Below are 13,283 nucleotides of genomic sequence, written 5' to 3' on the forward strand. Positions count from 1 at the left end.
CTATCTTGCTATGGCTTGGTTTTTGATGCATATTATTCTCCTATAATTTTTGTGATTTATTTTTCCCCCTTGATGTTTGAGGGTTTATATTGTTGTCTTTTTTCAAATTGCTTGAGTTCTTATGCTAAACTTTTGTTCATGGATTTATCCTCTTTTTTTTAATGTGTGCACTGATTGCTATAAAATGTCCTCTGATTTTATAAATCACTGTTTTTCCTATGTCCCATAGGTTCTGGTATTTTATCATTCTTGTTTGTCTCTAGGGATCTCTTAACTTCCTCCCAAATTTGGACTAATACCCAGTCTTTTATTAAACAGTTTTATTAGCACTTCATCAACATGCCATACAATTCAATAATTCAATCATATAAAGACAAGTTGTAGAATTGTCATCATATTCAATACTAGAACATTTTCTTCTTCCTTGTAGTCATTGTTATTTATGCAATTTTTTTCTAGTTGTGGCAAAAATATACACAACTACCCAGTCTTTTTTTCAATAGTGTGTGGTTGAGTCTCCATGTGTTTGTCTTTGTTACTATTCTTTCTTTTGTTGATTTAGAGTTTTATAATCTGTATATGTTTGCATTTGTTGAGTCTTGCTTTGTGACCAACATGTCATTTATGTACCGTGTGTGATGGAGAAGAACATGTATTTTTTATCTATTGGAGTACACTGTATATATCTAGGAGGTTGAGCTATTTGATTGTGTTCTTTACCTCTTCTATTTCTTTACTGAATTTCTTTCCTGTTCCTTGAAAGTGGTGTATTCAATTCTCCTACTATTATTGTCAATCTGGTGACTTCTCTTTTCAGCTCTTTTAGGGTTTGTTTGATGTATTTCAAGGATCTTTAATTAGGTGCATATATGTTTATTATGGCTATATGTTCCTGATCTGTTGATCTTTTGATCATTATGGAGTGTTCATTCTTGTCTCTCATTAAGTCATTTACATGGAAGTCTATATTGTCAGAGATTAATCATGCCACTCCTGCCTGGTTTTTTTTGGTTGCTATTGGCTTGTGAGGTGAATGTGATAACCACTACACTACAGAAACCCTATTGGTTGCCATGGGCTTGGTAAAAGTTTTATCATCTTTGAATTTCAATCTGTTTTTGTATGTGACTTTGAGGTGTATCTCTTGAAGGTGCATTTAGTCCATTGACATTCAGTGTTATTATTGGTAAATTATTGGTAAATAATAACACTGGATTTGTTGCTGTCATTTCTTATTATTTGTGTTTGGCACTTTTGGTGGGGAGGGGTCAGGGGCGGTATTCATGTCTTTGTTGGTGGTATTCATGTCTTTGTTCCCTCTCTAGATCCTCTTTGTTTTGGGCGAAGTTTTCAATGTGTTGGTTTCTGTGTGGTATTGTTCATTGTGATGGTCTCATGTTTGTGTGCTGTTGTTGATTTCCTACCATAGAGATCCAGTTAATACATTTTTTTTGTAATGCTGGTTTTGCTTTGATGATTTTTTAAAGTTTTTCCTTGTTTGAAATTACCTTTATTCCTCCTTTGTATTTAATGGATAATTTTGCTGGATACAGGATTCTTGGTTGGCAATTATTTTCTTTCAAATATGTTGTTCCATTGTATTCTTTCCTGCATAGTTTCTTCCTTTGTAAGTGACTTCTTTTTCCTCTAGCTCCTCTCAAGATTTTCTCCTTTCTCTTGACACTGGATAATTTGATTACTATATGTTTTGATGTTTTCTTTCTGGAGTTTATCCTGTTTGGTGTTATCTCTGCTTCCTGGATAGTTATTGTCTCCATTTTGTGGGATTTTCTTCATAGATTATCTGACTATTTTCTCTGTAGATTTGTTTGTTTTCTCCTTTTCTGGGTTCCCAATGAGCATTAGGTTGTTTCTCTTGATGATATCTCAAATCACTCTTAGTCTTTCTTCAAATGCTTTTGCATTTTTCGTTGATTGTTTCTTTCATTGGTTGTAGTCAGTGTGGTTGTGTTCAAGTTCATTGATTCAGTTTTCCTTTGCTCCCATTCTATTCTTCAGTTCTTTTACCGTGCATTTTATTTCTGTTATCTCATTGTGTAGCTCTGGGTTTCTATAGGGTGTGAGGTTTTTAGTATCTTAATTTCTTCCTTTGTTTACAAGAGTGATGCCCAGATCTCTTGTGGGGTCCTAAAATAATTTTTATTTTGTTCTATTTCTGGTATTTCCATGGCTTGTTTTTCATTGGCTTTGGGTAATTTTTAATTGTTAGGGCATTTTTATTGATTTTTCCTTACCACAGTTGGCTGTTGTTTCTATAGCATGGTGGTGCAGCTGTAAGTAGTGTGTGGGTTGTAGGGTTGTGTACAGAAGGTTGGATCTTTGGGTTACAGGAGAAAGTTCTAATAAGAGCTGGATATAGTATTCTGTGGAGAAGAAAAAGAAGTGATAGAGTTGGGTAGGTAATGGCAAATGGAGGTCGGAGCACAACAGTGGGATGTAAATGATAGTAATAATTGGTGGTCTTCTGGGAAAATTCTTTCTCTATATTTTAATATATTGGAAAAAGAGGTTCTGAGAGGTACAGTAGTGCTTGTTCCTTAATCTGGAAGTGCAGGGTCTTGAGACAGTGGTGGGTGGGGTAGGTGGCGAGTGTAAGCTGGTACACAGCTCTGGCTATGGTATAATGAAAGAAGTATGCACAGGCTAAGGTATAGAGGAGTCAAAAACAATTACCTGTTTTGGGTGACTTGTTCTTAGAGCTAAAAATATTTAGCTTCTTTTTCAGGGAACCCTGTCTCAGGTTCCCTCTGAGTTTCCTCACTTAAGAGCAGGGAATGGTGTCCTATTGTGCACCAAGAAAAATAATTGCATTGGGAAGCTCTGTCCTACTTGATCCTGTTTGGGAGAGGGGTTCTGCCACAGGTGTGTGGTGAGAGTCCTGAGGTTCAAAATTGTACACTAATCAGTCTATGATAGAATTCAAGAAGTATGCATAGTATGAGGGGCAAAAACCATGAAAAATGTCTGTCTTTTTTGGGCGGGTAGTTCCAAGAATTGAACATTCTTAGCTCTTTGGCTGAGGGCCGTTCTCTCAGTTTCTCTCTGGATTTCTTCCCTCTTTGCCATATTGTGCTTTTGGAGAAAAGAATGTGATGGAAATGTCGGTCCCACCTGATTCTGTTTGGGAAATAGGAGCAGCTGCAGTTTGTGGTGAAATACCTGAGGTTCACAAATTTACACTCACCAGTGTTATGTGTTGAAAGGGGAGTCATCAGGCTTTTCTGTCTCAGAAAAAAAGCTACAAGTTTCTCCTGAATGTTTTCCACAACAACAGAGGTAGTCACACAAGCAAGACATCAAGATAAGACAGTACTGAAAGAAAGTAAGTAAAGAAAAGATTTAATAAGCAAAGTGCACTTTAATCATGAAGTGAGTCAGCTCATGATTTGAGGAAGATGATGGCATGTAGGGGTGCAACATTGGATTTTATAGGGATTGGGTGGCAGGACTCCATTGGCTCACCTCAATCCCTATCCTGCACATTGTTGGACATGACCAGTGGATTGGATCAGGTGAGGCAGTTTGGGATAAGTCATCCAGACCTCTAACTGACACTGACATTTCCCCTCTAAAGAGAACGGGATTCTGTATTCATTCAGGATATTGGGCATTGACTAATGTGGCTGCATAGGACTGAGATAGTACACGGGACCTATATATTTTTTTCATATTCCCTCTCTTCATTTCTCCTAAAATTGTTAGCAGCATGCTCCACCATCAGGAATTGATTGAGCCTGTCTGTACCAGTTCATCACCATCACTTTTACATGGAATTGCTGAAATCTAGAAGAGAAAAACTTGACCATCAGGTTAAAGATTCATGGGCTGAACAACAGAAGGCAGATAGCTTGTTACTGTCTCCAGGAAGAGAGGCAGCTAATTTCTTTAACAGATATTCTACTAGTAATGGTTCAGGTCCCCAAAATTGAAGAACTCTTACTGCCACCTGGTTCTTTTTCTGACACATATAGGAAAAAGGGGTTTTCTAGGTCAGGAATCCGTATGGACCTTAATTAAAGCTTGTGTGTGTGTCTTAAAAAGCCTTTTATCATGCCTTGCTCCAGTCTATCTCTTCTAATTTTCCCTTTTTTACTAGCCTCATAAAGAGTTTGGGATCCAAATCCTGCAGTAGCCTTCAATTCCCTAGAGCAACCTGGTAGGTTTGGAAATGAGGTTACTTGTGCCAACAGTCTCAATAAAGAAAAAATCTCTCTCCAGTGGGGCATTTAGAGATTCAGGAATAACTAAATAGTTTCAGGAGAATGAAGAACCCTTCCCACATACAAGGCAATAGAGAGGTGAGCAATCTTTTTGGTGGGGATTCGTCAATGCAAACTACTTGAGGAAGGTGGAGGTTAAGTACTAAAGGTTTAGTACTAAAACCTATTTTAGTACTAAAAAGTAGCTTGAATGTCCAGCAGAAAGTGGATGGACTTATTGGCAACATTTACACATTCCCAAGGCTCCTTGAGTTTGATGTCAACAATGTTACCTGAGATATCTTGGGAGCTGAGGCTATGTCACTAGTTCAGCCCATACCATGATTAATTTAGGGCATCTGTGGGCCAGATATCCTGGGGTCCCACCCTGGAAACAGGTAGAAGAAGGCTTCTCTCCCTGTCCCACCTGCCCCCCACCATTTCATGGGGGAACTACTTTGCAACATAGTGACTGAATATGACCTGGTTTCCCATAGCTGTAGCATGTAACTCGGGCCAAGGTTCTATGGACTGCACTGGCTACTCTGGCCTTAGGGTTTGGCCTAAATTGGCCATAATAGCAGCCCCAACAATTTTGGTCTTTTGGTGTTCTCTCTTTTTTCCCTCCAAGTCTCAGTTGTTTTATACAGAGACGGACACCATAAGGACTTCATTAAGGTCATTTTACAGTCCCAAAGCTTTACACTGGAGCTCCGTATGGGTATCAGTGGCTGGTTGGTTAATACAAAAAAAAAGTGTCCAAAACAGTTTTCCTTTTGGTTGATTCTGAAGCTAGCTTAGTAAACTTCTGGAGCACCTATACTAAGCTAACTCTGAATGGAACAGGTCTTTCTCCCTTCCTTCCCCTTCCTCCTCCTCCTTCTTTTTAAAATGATATCTGTCAACTTAGACAAATTCATCTGAATGTCTATCATCTTTTCAGTAAGGTAAGTTTGAATATGATATGCTGTCCCATTTGCCTTGGCTTTCCCTTCTTGGTAGTTCTACTGTGGATCTTGCTCAGGGACTGCAGTAGCCCATACTTTTCCCTACTTGAACTGCTGGCCACCCCTAAATTCACTAAACTTTCTGCAGCTTTCTGGGGATTATAGCTTTTTCCCTAGACTTGAATAGATTAAATTACAGTAAACTCTTTTTAAGTAGTTACTTACATACAGAGGACACTTAAAAAGTACTCACAATAGTCTCACATAAATATGTTAAAGAAATGTATTCACTGTAATCTATTTAGTGGTTCATTTCTATTTGGGATCAGCTGTAATTCAAAAGTCCCATAATCTTTCATAGTTCTAGAAATCTTGAATCTGTTTGATGTGCTCCAAGTTCAGGCTCTTAGTCCTTTTAATAAATTCAGTATGTCTTCGTTTGTAGAAAAAAATTTGGTTAAATGTCTTATATCTTGCACAGCACAAAAGTTTATCTGTAAATTACAAAACTTGATATGGCTATGGTTAAGCAATAGTAATATATATATTTGAAAAACATCAGTGGAAAAATTTACAAACCCATGCAAAACTAAGGCTAACTAAATGTCAGAAGGAATGTTAGACAGTAAGAAAGATCTTAAAATATAATGCTTAAAAGCTTCAGATGTAAAATTGAATTTAAGTTACCAGACCCTTTTTCATTGTTCCTCCATTGTACCACTGAGAAATAATTGGAGTGATCTACTTGAAATCCCTTCTGTACTTTTTTTCTACTGAGTAAATCTAATTAATTGGGTAATTAACATTTACTTGAACTGATCATGCTATAGACTAGTCATGATATAAGGTTTTAGGTTCACCTTACTTAAACTCTTTTAAAAGCTTATGATCTTATTACTATTTAATAGAACATATTATCACTTATGTAACCTTTTGTGATGTTTTCATCTAGTAGCCTAGAATGCACTAAATTCTTTCACATGGATTCAACCACACCAAAATGCTATATTTTACTAATTGAATATGGCACACAAATTTTAAAGCAAGGAAGGAATACACTAAATTTAAAAGCAACAAGTTAAAAATGTAAATTTTCTTAAGCTTGTAAGTAAACAAATTTAAAAGCAAAAAGTTAGTAATGAAAATAATTAAAATGAACTTTTAAAGTAAAAATGATAATCACAAGATATAAATATCTACTATAGCAATCAGATAAAATAGTAAGAGTGACATTTGTGATGTTTGAACAATATCATTGGATGCCTTAGTGAAAATGTGAATGGAATAGTCTTAGATAGACCACCAGGTCAAATGATGTAGACATTATGTCTGCTCGACACCAATGTAGAAGATTATGAAAAAACTTTACCTGGTAGGGGTAGATACCATGATCAGGGAGGCTAATTTCTCAGGACAAAGTTTATCCATTGCATTCTATATATACTGACCCATACAATTTCCCCAAATGTGGGAAACTTCATAATTTGTGGGAGTGGAGGACTGTATTTGCACTCTCCTCTACCCTATAAATAAATAAATAGAATGAGAAAAAGTCATGAAAAACACAATTCCAAAAACATTGGTGGGAGGGGTAATGCAAATATAGCATACATTTCGACTAACTACAGATTAGTAAGTAGGTTTAGGTTACATTAAGGTTTGATTTTTTAATAATGATGTGATATGATATTATTGACTTGTCAATAATTATCTAAGCGTCTGCCTTTTTTTGTTTAACCATGTGGTTTGGTAACCCAATCTACCCTTTACCTGGAAGCCAACTATATAAAGAATGAAATAGATTTTGAAACCAATAATCAAAGATTTTTTTCTCTCCTCCAATGGCAAGGAACATAATTTTTGTTAATACTACTTAATACTCTCCTCCCCCAAAACAAATTAATTGAACTTTAAGTCAAAAAAGTAAATTTTTGGCTATATCTAATAAATTTTTCATTAATAAGTTCTTCAAATATTCTATTATATCTACTTATAATAATCTTTTAAAATTAGGAATAATTTAAAAACCACTACAATATGTAATGGACTTTAATACTTTTTTAAAAAGTATATTACTTCCAATTGCTGCAAACATTTGTAAATTCAATTTAACATTGGCAAGTAACTTAAGAGATCTTGATTCTAAAGTTGTTTATGAATATATATCTTCACTTGTTCGTTATAGTATTAAAACAGTTTGATTCATAAGCATGCACATGTTATAAAATCAAAGCTGTGCACTTAAGGAAAGCATATTTATATATACACTTTGTTTAAGTATCCTCAAATTTAAAACATATTTTCCTAACATTATGTTCAGAAAGCCTTGCTATGCCAATGAAAGTAAATAGTTCACTTTTTGCAAGGGCTGCCCTATTAAAAACATGACAACAGGTAGAAGAAAGTGATATAATCCCAGCACAGACAAATCCTAAACACATTCTTAAAGGTCAAATTCAATCCTTATCTAAACTGTCCCATTCATCTGTAATATGGTCTTAGGTCTCTGACTGCATCAAGCCAGGGCCAGGCCTTCTGTCAGCCATTTTGATTAAGTAGCATGGCCCCAGAAAAGTTCAAGGGGTGATTTGACACCCTGAACTCAAAATTTACATATATCACATTCATTTTCACCATATCAGTTAGTAATACCCAAAGACAGCTTCTAGAAATCAATACCTTCACTTCTCATATAATTTCCAGAAAACAGCTGAGTGAACAACCTGGCACTATCTTATCTCTGGCTAGCCAAAGAAGAAAAATTACCATAAGGCTAAGGTCAGACATGCATCTACTCTCCCTTCATGATTTGTTTTTCTAGTACTCAGCTCCTGGTACCATAATGTGTTAGGCTGGGTCAACTAGCGAAATAAATCCAGAGACACACATATACAAGGGGTACCCAAACGAAAAAAAGTGGGGACAGCCCTGCTGGTTAGTGCTGTCATAGTATGCATTTTTCCTGCTAGGCAAGCATCGAGAAACTCATTATGTGTTAGTTCACCCAGTGGTGTCGCCTGAGAAGGCTCTCTCTGGTCACAGTGAATTTTCTCATAAAAGCAGTTTCGCTCGAACTTCTTTTTTTGTGATGGCTAATTTAAGAGAATAGCATGCAGCTATGGAATTTTGTTTCTTGCTCTGGAAAAATGCCACAGAAAGGTTGTGATATTGAACACAGTTTACAAGGACAGTGCTATGAGTAAAACTCAGGTGTACAAGTGGTTTTCTCAAACCAAAAAAGGTGAAATTCCAGTTGATGATAAACCTTGTTCGGGATGTCCATCAATTTCCCAAACAGACAAAAATGTCTACAAAATTCATGCACTTGTGCTCAAAGACTGACAGTGGACCATTGGAGAGATGGGGAAGTTATCTGGACAATCTTGGCACTCAGTTCAGTGAATTTCAATGCAAGATTTGGGAATGAAAAGGGTCATTGCAAAATTTGTACCTCAGGTTCTGGCTGACTAAGAAAATGAGCGTCAAGTGGAAACATGCCATGCTTTGAAAGAACAGCTTTGAAGCGACCCAGACTTAATTTTCTCAAGGTCATTACAGGTGACGAGACATGGCGCTATTCTTATGACCCCAAAAGCAAACTCAGTTAAGCCAGTGGAAGATGCCATCATCACTTTGCCCCCACAAAAGCTTGTCATGTGAAATCAAAGATCAAGATGATGCTCACTTGTTTGTTTGTTTGTTTTTGATGTGAGGGGGATAGTGCATTTGGAGTTTGTTCCACCAGATCAGACTGTTAATTTAGAAGTTCTGAAAAGATTGCATAACCATGTGTGACAAAAAAGGCCTGATTTGTGGCAGACTGGGGGACTGGTTTTGCAACCACGACAATGTACCTGCTCACGCAGCCATCTCAGTGTACCAATTTTTGGCAAAAAAACAGCGTGCCTTTTTTGCCCCACACACCTTATTCACCTGACTCCACTCCATGTGACTTCTTTTTGTTTTTGCAAATGAAGAGGGACAGGAACGAACAGTGATTTGATGATGCAGAAGAGGAGAAGAACAAAATGAGGGAAGTGCTGTTTGCCATCCAAACAGATGAATTTGAAAAATGTTTCCAAGAATGGAACAGTAGATTTGACAAATGTATTAGGTGTAATGGAGAGTACTTTAAAGGTGATAAGGTTCTTTTGTAAAATAATTTAAATGCATAGCATTGAAAAAAAATTCCAAATTTTGGAGGGCACCCCCTTGTATGTGTAAGTAAGAGTTTCACATCAAGAAGTAATTCTGTAAGAAGATAACATCCCAGCCCAGTCTACCTCAAGTCAATAAGTCTCTCTTCAGACTCACACAGCCACATAAAATGATACAGAATACAGGTAGATCACAGATTTGTAGGCACAATGTTGTATGGATCCAAAGGCAGTGGTAGTATCAGGGTTCTGGCAGCAACCAGGGTCAGCCAAGAGGAAGGTGAAGGCAGAGAGAGAAGGAAAGGTTCACAGGGGCCTTCCTATAAGAAGGCCATACTCACAAGGGGGCATCATCAGGCTGTCAGCTAGCTGATTGACAAGTTGAGTGCCACCCCTAATTTTTTTTATATATTCAGGTTGACAAGAAATTATGTAACTACCACAATGACCTAAAGTCAGAAAACCAAAAAGCAAGAAAATGCTCAGCACATCTTAAATTAACTGAAATAACTCATTAAAAAATTCAAACTTTATGTTGTGTGTTTTCTATGGAGATAATACTGAATGATGCAGGAAGCGTCAAAATAAGATGGAAAGTGTATATAGAGTAATTGTACCCTAAAAAGCTAGCCGACATTCCACTATTACAGAAGATAGCATAGCATATGATCAAGAACCAATGGTGGTGAAGGAAGAAATTCAAGCTTCACTGAAACAGCCAAAAGCAAGGCTCCAGGAATTGATGGAATACCAATCGAAAGGTTTCAACAACTTAATGAAGCACTGGAAGCATTCATTTGTCTATTCAGGCAATTTGGAAGACAGCTACTTGGTCAACTGACTGGAAGAGATCCATGTCTGTACCTATTTCAAAGAGAGGTGACCCAACAGAATGCTCAAACTATAGAACTATATGATTTCTATCACATACTAATATAATTTTGCTGAAGGTCATCCAATGATGGTTGCAGCACTACACTGACAGGGGACTGGCCGAAGTTCAGGTCAGATACAGGAATGACAAGGAACAAGGGATAACATTGCTGATGTCACATGGATCTTGGCTGAAACAGAGAATACCAAAAATATATTTACTTGTGTTTTATTGATTATGCCAAGGCATTCAACAAACTATGGATAACCTTGGGAATAATGGGAATTCAATAACACCTTATTTGCTTATGAGGAACTTTTGCATGGATCAAAAGACATTTGTGAGAGAACAAGGGAATATCGCATGGTTTAAAGTCAGAAAACCTGTGCATCGGGGTTGTATCTTTTCGCCATATTTGTTCAGTTTGTATGCTGAGCAAAGTATCAGAGAAGCTGGATTATATGAAGAAGTGTATGGCATCAGGATATGAAGAGTTCTGGTATGCAGATGACACACCCTTGCTTGTTGAAAGTGAGGAAGAATTGAAGCACTTGCTGATGAAGTTGTATAGATTGCATTTCATCAAAGGTGGACAGATCTAATCCTATTCCAGACTGAATTGTTTTACCTCATGGTTGTTTTTGCAATGTCCTCTTGGACAATGAATTCCATACCATTCTTCTTGATTGTGTTATTCCCTGCATAGTAAATTATACGATTTTCTGATTCAAAATGGTCAATACTAGTCCATTTCAGCTCAATAATGCCTAGGATATTGATATTTATATGTTTGACTTCATTTTGAATGACTTCCAATTTTCCTAGTCTCACACTTTCAAGTTCCCATCATTAGGAAATATTTTGAAGCTGTATCTCCTTGCCTGGTCATACCCCATCAGCAAATAAAGGAACTGAAAGCTTTACCCACCTCATGCCATTATGGTTGAGAAATCAGCTCCCTCTCAGTCATATTTTGAGTGCCCTCAGTCCTAAGGGCCCATCCTTCAGCACCATCTCCAATTATGTTGTGCTTCCATTCATTAGGCCTTCAGTATCTGACATTTTTTTTCAAAATATGCATAAGGTTTTCAGCAGCTTCTTCCTGCAAAGTGGGACCAAGTGTTTCTTCATTTTTCTTAGTCTGGAAGCTCCACTGACACGTGTTCACTTTGAATGGCACTGCTGGCTTGAGTTACCAATGACGTAGCTTCCAGATTCACAGCAACATAGAAGCCACCACGGTATGTCATGCTGTCAGACAAGTGGTGAACTGCATGGTATAATATCAAGAAATATGTGCATTAAGGTTGTATTCTTTCACCATGTTTATACAATCTGTGTTGTGTAAATAATTCAAAGAATATGGCATCAGCATTGGAATAAGACTTATTAATAACTTGTAATATTCATATCATATAACCTTGCTTGCTGAAAACTAATAGAACTTGAAACACTAGGTAATAAAAATCAAATACTGTAGCCTTCAATATCTATTGCAATGCCGTAATCATAAACATCATCATCATAAACAGAGGAACTATTGAGGTTTTCAAGGATTTCATTTTACCTGAATCCACAGTAAATGTTAATAGAAGCATCATTTGATCTGTTGACTACTGCCAGTAACCTCTTTAAGGGTTTGAAGAGTAAGAATGTTACTTTGAGGATTAAGGTGCACATGAAACAAGGAAGCCATGGTCTTTTCAATGACCTCATATGCATGTGAAAGTTGAACATTGAGCAAAGAAGAATTGACGCATTTATTTTATTGTGCTGGTGAAGAATATTGGGAGTACCATGGAGTACCAAAGAATCACTACTTTGTCTTTGAAGAAGTAAAGCCACGGTGCTTCTTGGATGCTAGGGCAGTGAGACTTTGTCTCGTATACTTTGGACATGTTATCAGGAGAGACCAATCCCTGGAGAAGGACATCGTGCTTGGTGAAGTGGCGGGGTGGTGAAAAAGAGGAAGCTCTTTGACAAGATGGATTCACATAAGAACAATTGTGAGGATGTCGCAGGACCGAGCAGTTTCCTTCCATTGTGCAGAGGGTTGCTATGAGTCAGAACTGACTCGATGGCACCTAACAACAACAATTTGACAAATCTGGAAATCAGATTCATTCTGACTTTGAATTTGCTGTTTTATTAAATTTTTTCTTAATTTATTTGAAATTTTCTACCCTTTGTATGTATTTCAAGACACACCTTCAATCTACACTTATTTTACTTTTCTGCCTTTGCCTTCATTTCCTGCCTGCTCAGGACCTCAGTCCAGTCAGTATGCCCATAGATTTGCATGTATGTCCAGCCTTCTAGATTTCCCGAGATGTCAGACATTTTTAAAGTCATCTATAGTCATGTCATTCCACATATTTTAGTTTTGGGGGAGGCTTTTATTTTCCCCATCTTGGCATGTTTCATTAAATTGCCATGTTAAACATTCATCCTTTACTAAACAAAGTCAGATTTTATTTCAACTTGACCCTGTGTGAATGTATAGGGCTGGAATTGAACCTGTCAATCATGTCACAGCCTGATGATGCCTTCCTGAAGATGTCGCCTTTTAGAGGAGAGGCACGAGGACTGTTTTCCCCTCTGGTACTTCACCGTCCTATTTGCTGGCACTTCACTTGGACTCTGTATCTGCCTCCAGGGACAGCTCCCATGTGGGCCACCGACCTGGAGTGTTGTGGGCACCCTACCATGTTTTCGCCAAATTTGGATCCTTGTGACTGCACCCACCAGCCTGTGATCTCCCTGGTGCCAGATTCACCTTTCTACTTCATTGGTCTTCAGTTACCTGAGTCTGAAGAGGGTCTTGACAAGCATCGGGCCCATAGACATGAATTGGACTGGGCTGGGAAGCTTTCTTGATATTAATTTACTTCTTCATATGAAGTTCCTTCTTATACCAATATGAGTGTCACTAGTTTTGTTTCATTATAAAATCCAACCTAACATACAAACTCTCTGGGGATAGAGAGGTTTTCCCATATAGTGACTTCTGTGATAGTTCTACAACTACACTCCATAAATGGGACATTTATAGGAGTGGTGAAATACGTCAAGTATTGACTTTGTT

The 13,283-nt window shown here is 37.4% G+C and overlaps 1 protein-coding gene and 1 non-coding gene across 2 annotated transcripts in view; both read left to right on the forward strand.

Moving 5' to 3' along the window:
* Nucleotides 1-13,283, forward strand: part of HDX (highly divergent homeobox) — a 197,482-nt gene that overhangs the window by 37,522 nt on the left and 146,677 nt on the right. The window lies entirely within an intron of this gene.
* Nucleotides 6,529-6,688, forward strand: LOC115872041. The gene has a single exon (XR_004047617.1). It is a non-coding gene; the product is annotated as a U1 spliceosomal RNA (small nuclear RNA).

Source organism: Echinops telfairi, unplaced genomic scaffold, assembly GCF_000313985.2.
Source record: "Echinops telfairi isolate 266 unplaced genomic scaffold, ASM31398v2 ScPeMD7_7419;HRSCAF=8457, whole genome shotgun sequence".
In the NCBI taxonomy this organism is placed as follows: Eukaryota; Metazoa; Chordata; class Mammalia; order Afrosoricida; family Tenrecidae; genus Echinops; species Echinops telfairi.